Source organism: Scyliorhinus torazame, chromosome 14 (assembly GCF_047496885.1).
Source record: "Scyliorhinus torazame isolate Kashiwa2021f chromosome 14, sScyTor2.1, whole genome shotgun sequence".
NCBI lineage: Eukaryota > Metazoa > Chordata > Chondrichthyes > Carcharhiniformes > Scyliorhinidae > Scyliorhinus > Scyliorhinus torazame.
The window spans coordinates 197,851,578-197,864,986 of NC_092720.1; the positions used below are offsets into that span (position 1 = coordinate 197,851,578).

The 13,409-nt window shown below is 48.4% G+C and overlaps 1 non-coding gene across 1 annotated transcript; it reads right to left on the minus strand.

Annotated features, from left to right (window-relative positions):
• Positions 1-12,141: 12,141 nt before the first annotated feature.
• Positions 12,142-12,305, minus strand: LOC140390730 (U1 spliceosomal RNA). The gene has a single exon (XR_011934788.1). It is a non-coding gene; the product is annotated as a U1 spliceosomal RNA (small nuclear RNA).
• Between the last annotated feature and the right edge of the window lie 1,104 nt (positions 12,306-13,409).

The following is a 13,409-nucleotide window of genomic DNA, read 5'->3' on the forward strand; positions in this document are numbered from 1 at the left end:
ATAGGATGGGAATAGAGGGATACAGACCCAGGAAGTGTAGAAGATTGTAGTTTAGGCGGGCAGCATTGTAGTTTAGGTGGCACTGGCTTGGAGGGCCGAAGGGCCTGTTCCTGTGCTGTACTTTTCTTTGTTCTTTGTTGTTCTTGTTCAATATAAACCCCATATTTCAATTTATTTCCTGGCTGCATCAGTAGCTGTAAATGCTGCTGTACACTCTATCTGAAATATTACTGCATTAGAGAATGTCATTCTGAATATTAGCTTGTAATATATAGCTGTTCTCATCCATATCACTATTGAGAACACATTAGCTCCTTTCCCAGATATCACTGCAGTTGACCCGGTCACTGTTTATACTATAAGACTAGAATAAACATTCCACCATGTTGATGTGGTCACTACAATTATTCCTTTTGGAGTTCTGACTATCATGTACCCAGGGTGAGAGCCTGTGAGACTACACTGTATAATAATCTTTATTCGGCACCGAGGTCCCAGGTTCGATCCTGGCTCTGGGTCACAGTCCGTGTGGAGTTTGCACATTCTCCCCGTGTTTGCATGGCTTTCGCCCCCACAACCCAAACGAGGTGCCGTGTAGGTGGATTGACCACATTAAATTGCACCACACCAACCAGCGCCGAAGGGCCTCCGCCGGCCGGCGAGGTTGGCGCACGTGCGGGAGCGCCAGCGCGATCTGGCGCATGCGCCGAATCGCTGCCGTATTTACCTTTTTTTTTCTTTTTAAAAAGTATTTTTATTAAGGTTTTGCAGAATTTTTTCATAATAATACAGTAGTAACAATAACAACAAAACAAACTAGAGTGAACATTCACATAATGCAAAAAGAGAATATACAATAACAATTAAACAGACATTACCCCACGCGACCCAGTCTTCCCACACCATCCCAATGAAGCACACACCCACCCCCCCTACGGATTGCTGCTGCTGCTGACATTTTAATTTCCCCCGAGAAAGTCGAGGAACGGCTGCCACCTCCGAGCGAACCCCAGCATTGACCCTCTTAAGGCAAACTTTATTTTCTCGAGGCTGAGAAACCCAGCCATGTCGTTAACCCAAGTCTCTACACTCGGGGGCTTCGAGTCCCTCCACATTAATAAAATCCATCTCCAGGCTACTAGGGAGGCAAAGGCCAAGACGTCGGCCTCTTTCGCCCCCTGAACTCCCGGGTCTTCTGACACTCCAAAGATTGCTATCTCTGGACTCGGCACCACCCGTGTGTTAAGCACCTTGGACATTGCCCTCGCGAACCCGTGCCAGAACTCTCTAAGCTCCGGGCATGCCCAAAACATGTGGACATGGTTTGCAGGGCTGCCCTTGCACCTCACACAACTGTCTTCTACCCTAAAAACGTGCTCATTCTCGCTGCCATCATGTGTGCCCGGTGGACCACCTTAAATTGAATTAGACTGAGCCTGGCACATGATGAGGAGGAATTAACCCTGCCCAGGACCTCTGCCCACAGACCCGCTTTCAACTCCTCACCCCTCACCTAGCTCCTCCTCCCACTTGCCCTTGAGCTCCTCCACCAGGGTTTCCTCCGCCTCCTGTAGTTCCCGGTAGATATCCAATACCTTCCCCTCCCCCACCCTGGTGCCGGAGACCACCCTGTCCTGTATCCTCAGTGGTGGCAGCGTCGGAAAGGCCACTGCCTGTTTGTTCTGGAATGCTCGTACTTGCAGATGTTTAAAGGCGTTTCCTGGCGGCAGATTAAATTTGTCCTCTAGCGCCTTCAAACTGGGAAAGCTTCCGTCTATGACCAGATCTCCCATCCTGCTGATACCTGCCCTCTGCCAGCTGTGGAACCCACCATCCATCCTACCCGGGACAAACCTGAGGTTGTTACATATCGGGGTCCAGATCGACGCTCCCTCAACCTTCTTGTACCTCCTCCACTGTCCCCAGATCCGCAGTGTCGCCACCACCACCGGACTTGTGGAGTAACCGGTCGGCGAGAACGGCAAAGGAGCTGTTATCAAAGCTCCCAGACTGGTACCTTTACATGACGCCGTCTCCAGCTGCTCCCCCCCCCACCCCCCCACCCCCCCCCCCCCCACCACCATCGCCCACTTCCTAATCATCGCTATATTGGTCGCCCAGTAGTAGTTGTGAAAGCTTGGCAGCGCCAACCTGCCCCCCCACCCCTCCGACTGCGCTCCAACAGCGATCTCCTTTATTCGCCCACACAATGAACCTACTCACCCACTTAAAAAAGGCCTTAGGGATGAAGATGGGGAGGCACTGAAAGACAAACAAAAATCTGTGGAGGACAGCCATTTTCACGGTCTGCACCCTCCCTGCCAGTGACAGCGGGAGCATGTCCCACCTTTTAAAGTCCCCTTCCATTTGCTCCACAAACCGGGTCAGGTTGAGCCTGTGCAGGGCATCCCATTTCCTGGCCACTTGTATACCAGGGTAACAAAAACTTTCGCTGTTACCACCTCCACCTCCCCTCCCTCTCAGGGCATCATAATAATATTGAAAAGTCTCCGGACATTGGTATTGAGTTGTCTGCCTTTCACAAACCCAGTCTGGACTTCCTCTATCACCCCTGGGACGCAATCCTCAATTCTTGTGGCCAGAATCTTAGCTAGCAATTTGGTATCCACGTTTATCAGCAAAATCGGCCTGTGTGACTCGCAATGTTCCGGGTCCTTCCCTCGTTTAAGAATGAGTGAGATCAAGGCCTGTAACATTGTTGGGGGGGGGAGGGTTCCTTTTTCTCTAGCCTCATTGAAGGTCCTCATCAGGAGTGGGCTCAATATTTCCGAAAATGTCTTATAGAATTCTACCTGGTAACCGTCCTGCCCTGGGGCTTTACCCAATTGCATGCCCTCTATACCCTTGACAATCTCCTCCAATTCAATCAGGGCCCTCAGCCCCTCCACCAGGGCCTCTTCCACCTTTGGAAACCTCAACTGGTCCAAAAGTTGCCTCATCCCATCCACTCCCGTGGGAGGCTCCGACTCAGACAGTTTACTATAGAACTCCTTAAAGACTCCGTTCACCCCCCCCCCCCCCCACTGCTGGCGTATTTCTTGCGCATGCGCACGGGATTTCTTCTCTGCGCCGGCCATCGCGGAGGTTCACAGCGGCCGGCGTGGAGGGAAAGAGTGCCCCCACGGCACAGCCCCACCTGCGGATCGGTGGGCCCCGATCACGGGCCAGGCCACCGTGGGGCCACCCCCCCCCCCCCCACCACGGGGCCAGATTCCCCCGTGCCCCGCGAGGACTCCGCAGGCCGCACGCAGAGCCAGGTCCTGCAGGTAAGGACCTGTTGTGATTTGCGCCAGCGGGACCAGCCGAAAACGACGGCATCTCCACCTTTAACTTGGAGAGGTGTATCTGTCCTGTGTGTGACCCAAGTCACCCACTGACTCTGAACATCCTCACAGCAACTTGGGGACAGGCATTTCGAAAGCACATTTCAGAACCTTTGGGTATCGCAAACTGCTTCACAGGCAATGGAGCCCTTTTGAAATCTAGTCAGGAGTAATTTAGGAAATGGACCAGCTAATTTGAGAAAGAGAGAGAGAGAGAGAGAGAGATACAGGGAGACACAGAAACAAGATGAGGTTGTGCTGTACATGTTTCAGAACTGACACTGAGACACACACGAGATGTACAATATCAATTATTATTCTGAAGCATTTGATTAAATCATCCCTTAACCTAAATTCCATTGTTTCAGAGTAAAGCTTCATCTACACTGTCCATCAAACACTCACAACCCAAATACTGTCTGGAATTAAATACAGAGTCAAAATCCCTCTGTCCTGTCCAAGGGATTTTTCATTGCAGATACTTATTTTTATTATTTTGGAAAAGCAGAATTCAAATTGCACCGAATCCCAGGGTGGACTCTTGTTCATTACAATCATGAACTCAGCCCTTCACATTCAAACATGAAGTTTAAGCTCTGATTACAGGTGCCTGCTTGTCTCTGTTTGTATATTGGATATTCTGAATTCAAGTTGCTTTGTCACTTGTCTGAAGGATTTGAATAATTGGTGTTGGTTAATCAATCCTTTCTCTCAGCACATGGAAGTTGTGAACCTCAGTCTGATGTAGTAAACAAAAAACTGCTTCCTTTGATCATCAATCCATTTCCCAACCCTAAAAAGATCTCACACCTTTCCATAATGCAGGAATATCTCAATCAAAACTTCTAATCAGTTCCCCATACACTTGTTAACACTTGCCTGTGTGAAGTAAATTCCACTGACAGATTCCAAAACTTGCACAGAACAATGACTGATTACTTTAAACTTTCAAACAGAATTATTTTAACTTGTACGAAGTCTTACAACACCGGGTTAAAGTCCAACAGGTTTGTTTCGATGTCACTAGCTTTCGGAGCGCTGCTCCTTCCTCAGGTGAATGAAGACGTATGTTCCAGAAACACATATATAGACAAATCCAAAGATGCCAAACAATGCTTGGAATGCGACCATTAGCAGGTGATTAAATCTTTGCAGATCCAGAGATGGGGTAACCCCAGGTTAAAGAGGTGTGAATTGTGTCAAGCCAGGACAGTTGGTAGGATTTCGCAGGCCAGATGGTGGGGGATGAATGTAATGCAACATGAATCCCAGGTCCCGGTTGAGGCCGCACTCATGTGTGCGGAACTTGGCTATAAGTTTCTGCTCGGCGATTCTGCGTAGTCGCGCGTGCTGAAGGCCGCCTTGGAGAACGCTTACCCGGAGATCAGAGGCTGAATGCCCTTGACTGCTGAAGTGTTCCCCGACTGCAAGGGAACATTCCTGCCTGGCGATTGTTGCGCGATGTCCGTTCAATCGTTGTCGCAGTGTCTGCATTGTCTCGCCAATGTACCACGCTTTGGGACATCCTTTCCTGCAGCGTATGAGGTAGACAACGTTGGCCGAGTCACACGAGTATGTACCGCGTACCTGGTGGGTGGTGTTCTCACGTGTAATAGTGGTATCCATGTCGATGATCTGGCACGTCTTGCAGAGATTACCATGGCAGGGTTGTGTGGTGTCGTGGTCACTGTTCTGAAGACTGGGTAGTTTGCTGCAAACAATGGTTTGTTTGAGGTTGCGCGGTTGTTTGAAGGCAAGTAGTGGGGGTGTGGGGATGACCTTGGTAAGATGTTCATCGTCATCAATGACGTGTTGAAGGCTGTGAAGAAGATGACGTCGTTTCTCCGCTCCGGGGAATGCAACTGATTTTGGAGAGTAGTCCATGGTGAGTCTGATGGTTGGCTGGAACTTTTTAATGTCATCGTGTAGTCATTTCAGTGATTCTTTGCCGTGGGTCCAAAGGAAAAAAATGTCATCGATGTATCTGGTGTATAACGTCGGTTGAAGGTCCTGTGTGGTGAGTAGGTCCTGTTCAAACTTGTGCATGAAGATGTTGGCGTATTGGGGTGCGAATTTGGTCCCCATGGCTGTTCCGTGCATCTGGATGAAGAACTTGTTGTTGAAGGTGAAGACGTTGTGATCCAGAATGAAGCGGATGAGTTGCAGAATTGCGTCTAGAGATTGGCAGTTGTCGGTGTTGAGTACTGAGGCTGTTGCAGCAATGCCGCCGTCATGGGGGATGCTGGTGTAGAGTGCCGAGACGTCCATTGTGACGAGGAATGTTCCTGGTTCAACTGGTCCATGGTTGCTGAGTTTCTGTTGGAAGTCCGTTGTGTCGCAACAGAAGCTGGGCGTACCTTGTACGATGGGTTTCAAGATGCCCTCGATGTAGCCAGAGAGGTTCTCACACAAGGTCCCATTGCCTGAAACGATAGGGCGGCCTGGTGTGTTGGCCTTATGTATTTTCGGGAGGCAGTAGAGATCTCCAACGCGGGGAGTACGTGGGATGAGAGCACGTAGCCTGCTCTGCAGATCTGGATCCAAGGTCTTGATCAGTCTGTTAAGTTGGCGGATGTGTTCCTTGGTCGGATCTGCGGGTAACTGTCTGTAGTGTTCTTGGTTGTTCAGTTGTCGGTATACTTCTTTGCAGTAGTCCGTTCTGTTCAGTACGACAGTGGCCCCTCCTTTGTCTGCTGGTTTGATGACGATGCTGCGGTTGGTCTTGAGAGGGCGGATGGCATTGCGTTGTGCTTGGGTGACGTTCGGGGCTGTCTTGTGAATGCGACTGATGAATCTGGCATTGACTCGACTCCTGACGGCTTGAGCATACATGTCGAGTCTAAGGCAGCGGCCTTCCGGAGGGGTCCAATTCGACTCTTTCCTCTTCGGTTGCCGCACCGCAGATCTCTTGGTCTGCTGTTCCGGTTCATTGATAGTCTCCTTGGGTTCGCTGTTGGCCTCTTGGGGGTCTGTGGAAGAATTCCTGGAGCCTCATTCGCCTGATGAATTCCTCCGCGTCTGCCGCGAAGCTGATGGGGTCCATTTAGGTGGTGGTGCAGAAATTGAGCCCTCTGCTGAGGACTTCGGTTTTATCTGGTTGAAGGGTGTAGTCTGACAAGTTGACAATAGATTTCCCTGTATTATTTTCTACTGTGGTACCGGGGGTGGCTTGGTTGCTGCCGGTGGTGATGCCAAGTTTCTCAAGCTTCCTGTTCTTGGTGTGCATATAGGTGGCATAGTATTGTTGTCTCATCTGTTTGGCGGAGTTCCGCAGCTGGTCTGCTGCATCCTGAGCGCAAGTTGAGAATATGGCCTCTATCTTGGTTTCCAGGTTGCTGCGTCTGCTGTAGAGCTGGCGGCCGAGGTGGTTGAGGAGTGTGTGAGAGGTGCGACGGCAGAGTCTCTCAGCGTAGTCAGTGTTGTCGGTCGACTTGAGTGGGTTTGTGATCTGTAGCCCTTTCGGGATCTTGTCTGCTTTCTTGCATCTTTGTAGAAACTTAATGTCAGTGTCTATATGCGCGACCTTCCTGGAGATCCTCTCCACTTTGAGCCGGCAGTTTGCGGTGTCGATGGTAGCCATGATGTAGAGATGCCGGCGTTGGACTGGGGTGAGCACAGTACGAAGTCTTACAAAACCAGGTTAAAGTCCAACAGGTTTGTTTCGATGTCACTAGCTTTCGGAGCGCTGCTCCTTCCTCAGGTGAACGATTTTAACTTGTGCATCAGTCCTATTATACAGAAATGTTGTCCCTGTGGGCTGACTGTTCCTCAGTACGATTGAAACAGTGAGGGACCCCACGCACTGCATTTGACGACATTTGTGGCACTTCCAATATCTACGAGACATTGCTGTCTGTATTGTGTGAATCCAGCTGCGAAAAATCAATTAACAGAAAGTAGTTGGGGATGATCATACTGACTGTTTTAATTTAATCTAAATTGTTTCATTATAAATTCTAATCTCAGGAATTGACATCAATTCTAATCTCAGGAATTGACATCAGAGGATTTCAGTGAAAAATCCCATTGAACCTCCTTGTCTAATAAAATGATGTTGTTGCCGATGACCCTGTATTGATTCAGGAATAAACTTTACATCTCACAGTGTGAAAAAAATCAAATTGAATCCCAATTTATATAGCAGCTGACTGAGGAAATCTGACTGTGAGTAACATAGAATAAGATTGTTCCCATCAAAGACTCCCAAGACAGGTCCGTCCTGGGAAATTCTTGCTGGTTTTTACTCATTGTATAGAAACCCCTCCTCGGGAGACAGATGAATAGACAACCCAAACTAGTCAGAAACTCAGGGGGAATTAAATATTAACATAAATACTGAAGTAAGGACAGGACATTGCTAGATCTGTTGCTGTGCCCTGAATTAACATGACCATAGACAGGACAAATGCCTCTGGCCTCTCCTGTGAAGACACATCTTTAGCAAACCATCGCAGCGGACAGACTGAAAACATTCATGACAGAAAGTCATGGGGTAGGTCTGCACACAGATCTCTGAGGAGATCTCAACCAATACTGTTTCTAATCATTTCCCAATAGTATTTGAACTCAGCGCTGGCTGAGGCCTGTTCTGCAGGCTTCACCCAGGGTGAGTTGTGTCTGGTTATTACCCTGACCGAGGTGTAATTTTAATAACTGAGGGATAGTGAGTGAGGGAGGGGGACAGAAATATAAATGAGTGAGGGACTGAGAGTCAGAGAGAAACATAAGGGAAGGGGGAAACTGTCTCTCATCTTTTTTTAGCCTCTGGTTGAAAGCTGTACCATTTTTGTGTTTGAACATTGCTGAGAGTTTGTGTAACTGATAAGTGGATCCTGGGATCTCGCTATATCAAATAGTGTCAGTTTTCCCATCTTTCAGTCAACTTTCTCCCTCTTTTCCCCAGGAATTTGAATTTTGAAGACTGCAATGTGAGCAGGAATCTTTGGACAAGGGCTATTCTCCAGAGGACAAGTGGAAGGACTGAGGCCTACTCCACTGGCCGCACACACGTGAGTTGTCTCTTTATTGCCGCCCCGGCCTTGCACTTAGACACAAACACATTAACCCTTTGGTGGGTGACAAAGAGTAAATTAAAGATCTGTAATATGAAGCTGTCTAAATGTTGTTTATGAACCCAAAATAACAGGGGTTCTTTTAAATCTGGATGTCCCAAAAGGGAGGGGGGGTTTGATTTCATTGCCTGAGCCACGTTCACTCTCTGTATAACCTGTTAGCTATTTTAAACGACACGCAACACTGCTGACTGCACCTTCTGGGATCTTTCTCTGTACCAATGGATTTTGTTTTAAAAAGGGTTTTCTTAGTTTTGAGAGGCAGTTTAACTCTTTCCGAGGATTGAAGGGAGTTCTTTAGACTTGGTCCAATCCACACACACAGGATGAGGGGGGAGGAAGGGGTTTAGATCCAGGGTGGAATGGGGGAATGAGGCTCGTAGCAGGAGTGAGGGAGGGGGGGGGAGAGGAAAGACAGCGCCCCGCCTGGTTAGGTTCACATTGCTGCTGCTGTGGGATCTTGCTGTTCACGCACAGGCCTGTGGCCTTTGCCCGCAAAGCAATTGAGATCACAACTCTTAAAATAAAATAGCACATGGACTGCAAAGTGGGTTCGAAGGTCTCAAATTTGAAAGTCTTGGGAATGAGGGAGTTGATGAACCCTTTCCACAGATGACTGAGGGGATATTCAGCCAGGATCACATTTCTGCTTGTGGGATCTTACTGTGCAAACAATACTGCTGTCAGTTTGTACATTGCAACAATGGTGTAGAAACAGAGAGAAAGAGAGAGAGAGAGAGAAATTCACGATGTGAAACTCTGAACTCAATAAGGAAAGTGTTATCATTTTTGGGATCTCCCTGTGCATAAGTTGCCTGCAGAATTCACAAAATTAACAAAAGCGGGGTCACTTTTAAAATTTATCCATCGACTAAAGTAATCTCGATGGTGCGGAATTAAAGTCCCTTAACTTGAAGCGGGTATAATTCTGGAATGAAGCCTGTATTTTAGGCCGAGACATAAATATGAGGGTGCAATGAAATCCGCAGGGGGCCATTTGAATTCAGTTTGCTGTGGTTCTGATTGTTAGATTCCTGTGTGTGACCCTCTCTTTCTCTCTCTCTCTCCTTCACAACTACTGGGATGAGCAAGACAGAGAGAGAAGTACAGAAAGAATGTGGGGCTGGGGGGTGATGGAGATTAGAGAGAGGGAGAATGACAGAGAGGGAGGTAGTGAAAAAGAGAGGCTGTCTCTCTCTTTCTGCATTCTTTCCATTCTTGTCTCTCTCCCTCTGTCTCCCCAGCGTTCTGCCGATATCTGTCCATCTCTCTCCACCTTCTTGGTGTCTCTTTAAACCTTCAATCAACAAAAACCACCCCACAAACTGCACCGGGGAGCCTCCAGCACACCTTCCCGGGAATTCCTTGATTTGCGAAAAGAATAGCAATAAATGCTGGGAGGGTGATTTACCGGGCAGTGGGTTTCCCAGGTTAAAGAGGGGAGTTTAACTTTCTGAGGGCGGATGTGTCTCGAGACTTGGAATACCCGTGCTGTTCAGAGGTTGGGGTGGTGGCGAGGGGAGATTGAAGAAAGAATATAGCAGTCAAGGGAAGGAACATGTCCCCCACCCCCCTGCTCACCTGCCTGTCCCACCCTGACAGGATCACATTGCTATGTGTGGGATCCTGCTGTGCACCAATGGCCTGCAGCCTTTCCTGAACTGTCAACTTAGTGACCACGCACAATTTAAAATTAAACTGGCTCACTGAGTGTGAAGCAGTCGGGAGGCGGTGAGGGAGTGGGTCTGAAATGAATAGGCCGCAGCCTGGGTACAGGTTTGTCCTCAATGGTGGTGTTTGTGTTTTAGACAGGGCGGTGGGGTTGGAAGGATTTCTGAGGGGGGTTTGGGGTTAAATATCCCTGTCTCTGTCCCTCCAGCTTTCTATCTCTCCCTTTCCAATCATTTATTTGTACATTGAATCTTCTAATAAATGGGTTTGAGAATCCCAAGGTGATTTAGACATAGAAAGGATAGAAATGAAATGAAAATTGCTATTGTCACAAGTAGGCTTCAATTAAGTTACTGTGAAAAGCCCCGAGTTGCCACATTCCGGCTCCTGTTCGGGAAGGCTGTTACGGGAATTGAACCGTGCTGCTGGCCTGCCTTGGTCTGCTTTCAAAGCCAGCGATTTAGCCCGGTGCTAAACAGCCGAACCATGTTCTTTATCAATGATAAGAAGATAGAAACAGTGGAAGTTCAAAACGTACAACATTTCTGTGTGATAGGATTGAGGCATCAGTTAAAATAGTTCTGTTTCAAAATTTAATCTCACCAGTCATTTCCGTGGCAGCTTTTGGAATCTCTCAGTGGAATTTACTTTATACAGTCAAGTGTTAACAAGTCTATGGGAACTCAAGTTTGATTGAGATATTCCTGCTTTATGGAAATGTGTCCGATCTTTTTTTTTCTTCAAAAAATATACTTTATTCATAAAATCTATCATAAACATTACAGAACATTTTGAATTGTCTTGACTGTACATTTCCATCAGAGTTACACATTCCCTTGACTTTCTTCCATTCAATTTTGATAACCTTACACACATATCGCTCTTTACGTTACAAAAGATCAGCCATGACCTCATTGAATGGAGGAGCAGGCTCGAGGGGCCAGATGGCCTACTCCTGCTCCTAGTAATTATGTTCTTATGTAATTCCTTCTTAAACATTATAGACGGGCAGAACGGTAGCATTGTGGAGAGCACAATTGCTTCACAGCTCCAGGGTCCCAGGTTCGATTCCGGCTTGGGTCACTGTCTGTGAGGAGTCTGCACATCCTCCCCGTGTTTGTGTGGGTTTCCTCCGGGTGCTCCGGTTTCCTCCCACAGTCCAAAGATGTGCAGGTTAGGTGGATTGGCCACGATAAATTGCTCTTAGTGTCCAAAATTGCCCTTAGTGTTGGGTGGGGTTATGTGGTTATGGGGATAGGGTGGGGGTGTTGACGTTGGGTAGGGTGCTCTTTCCAAGAACCGGTGCAGACTCGATGGGCCGAATGGCCTCCTTCTGCACTGTAAATTCTATGATCTATGATTTACATTGTCATGTTTCTTTTATACATTGGAGTGTTAATGACCCAGACCGAGGGGGGTTTACACTGTTAACTGCCCCTCGGTGTACATTTGCTGGTGAGACCTTACACAGTGGTCTTTCCCCTTTGCGCCTTGGCGGCAGCTGACCCAAGCTTGAGTGCGTCCCTCAGCACATAGTCCTGGACCTTGGAATGTGCCAGTCTGCAACACTCGGCACGGGACCTGGCGATTCTCCAACCATTTACCGCGCGTTCCACGAGTGTTTCACGCAACGCCGCTGCTAGCCACTCACAAGTAGCGGAATTGGTGAGGGTTTTGTGTCAGTTTTGCCATCGTGAAACTCCACGGATCCTCCGTTGGCATCAGCACTTAGCCTGAGGATTGGAGAATCCAGCCCACGGTGTTTTGAATTTGCCGACCACAAATAAAATGTCAGGGGGAGAATTGCGTGGGGTGAGGGTTATTTTTTCTGGGGTAAATAAATTGTAGTTATGGGTGGATTGCAGGCAGAGTAATAAACTCTGAGCAGAAGGAATAATTGTTGATAATGGAAGGGAGTAAAATAATGGAGGTGGGCAATTATTGTGTGGAAAGACTAGGTAACCAGCAAATACATAAGACTGGACAGGTCTCGAAAGAGTTGAGCGCCCTACTGGCAAGTGAATGAACAGCAATTCTATTTTTATTTTGTAAATCAGGGGAGAGCGCGAACGCAGTCCCCCACTACCACAAATTTTGCAGTCGAGTATCCCGCATTTGGGGACATCGCAGGCGTCAGCACACCCGAAGTGCAATGGGCTAGCCTCGTCCTGGGCGAACCACCTTTTTGATCATGGTTTCACCCCTGCCAGGTAAGTATGCTTAAAAACACGACACACTCCCAGCCCACACCACACATCACATCTTTCACTCACACTTACTGCATTTACACCGCCAAACTGTCCCTTTACTTACAATTTCCTCTCATCAGTAAAGCTACTTCTTCGGTATTGTTCTAACAAATGTTGGAATGTTCCTCTCTAGTTGGAGAAATATGGCTCAAAAAGTCCACTATGCTCATTTGCATATTGCCCTTAAAAGGAAGTGAACCGCCCCTCAGCCACAATCACAGGCTCAGCTTTCCGGAAAGAAAACTTTCTCTGTCTAACTTTGTTCAGCAAGGAAAGATGAAACTTCTCAGACACTGGCAGAGAGAGAGATTGATCAGGAGGGTTTGGAGTCACAAACATGCTCATTATTGTCACTCGGAGAGATGTTTTTGGTCACGAGGTTGAGGAACCCCCCCCAGACTCCCCACACCCACTCCCTCCCACACACTTCCTTCCCCCCCCCACTCCCCCCCCCCACACACACCACCGCCCCACACACTCCCCCCCACCCACTCTCCACCCCACACACTCCCCACACTCCCCCCCTCACACACTCCCCCACCCACACACTCCCCACCCCACACTCCCCCCCCCCACACACACACACACTCCCCCCCCACACACCCACTCCCCCCACACACACAACCCCGCCCCACACACTCCCCCCCCCCACACACTCCCTACCCCCCAATCCCCCCCCACACACCCCCCCACACAAACACCCACACACTCCCCCCCACACATACTCCCCCCACAGGGAGGGTGCAGAAGAGATTTACCAGATGTTGCCTGGTATGGAGGGCATTAGGTATGAGGAGCGGTTGAATAAACTCGGTTTGTTCTCACTGGAACGACGGAGGTTGAGGGGTGACCTGATAGCGGTCTACAAAATTATAAGGAGCATAGACAGATAGTCAGCGGCTTTTCCCCATGGTAGCAGGGTCAATTACTCGGGGGCATAGGTTTAAGGTGCGAGGGGCAATGTTTAGAAATGAAATGAAATGAAATGAAAATCGCTTATTGTCACAAGTAGGCTTCAATGAAGTTACTGTGAAAAGACCCTAGTCGCCACATTCCAGCGCCTGTTCGGGGAG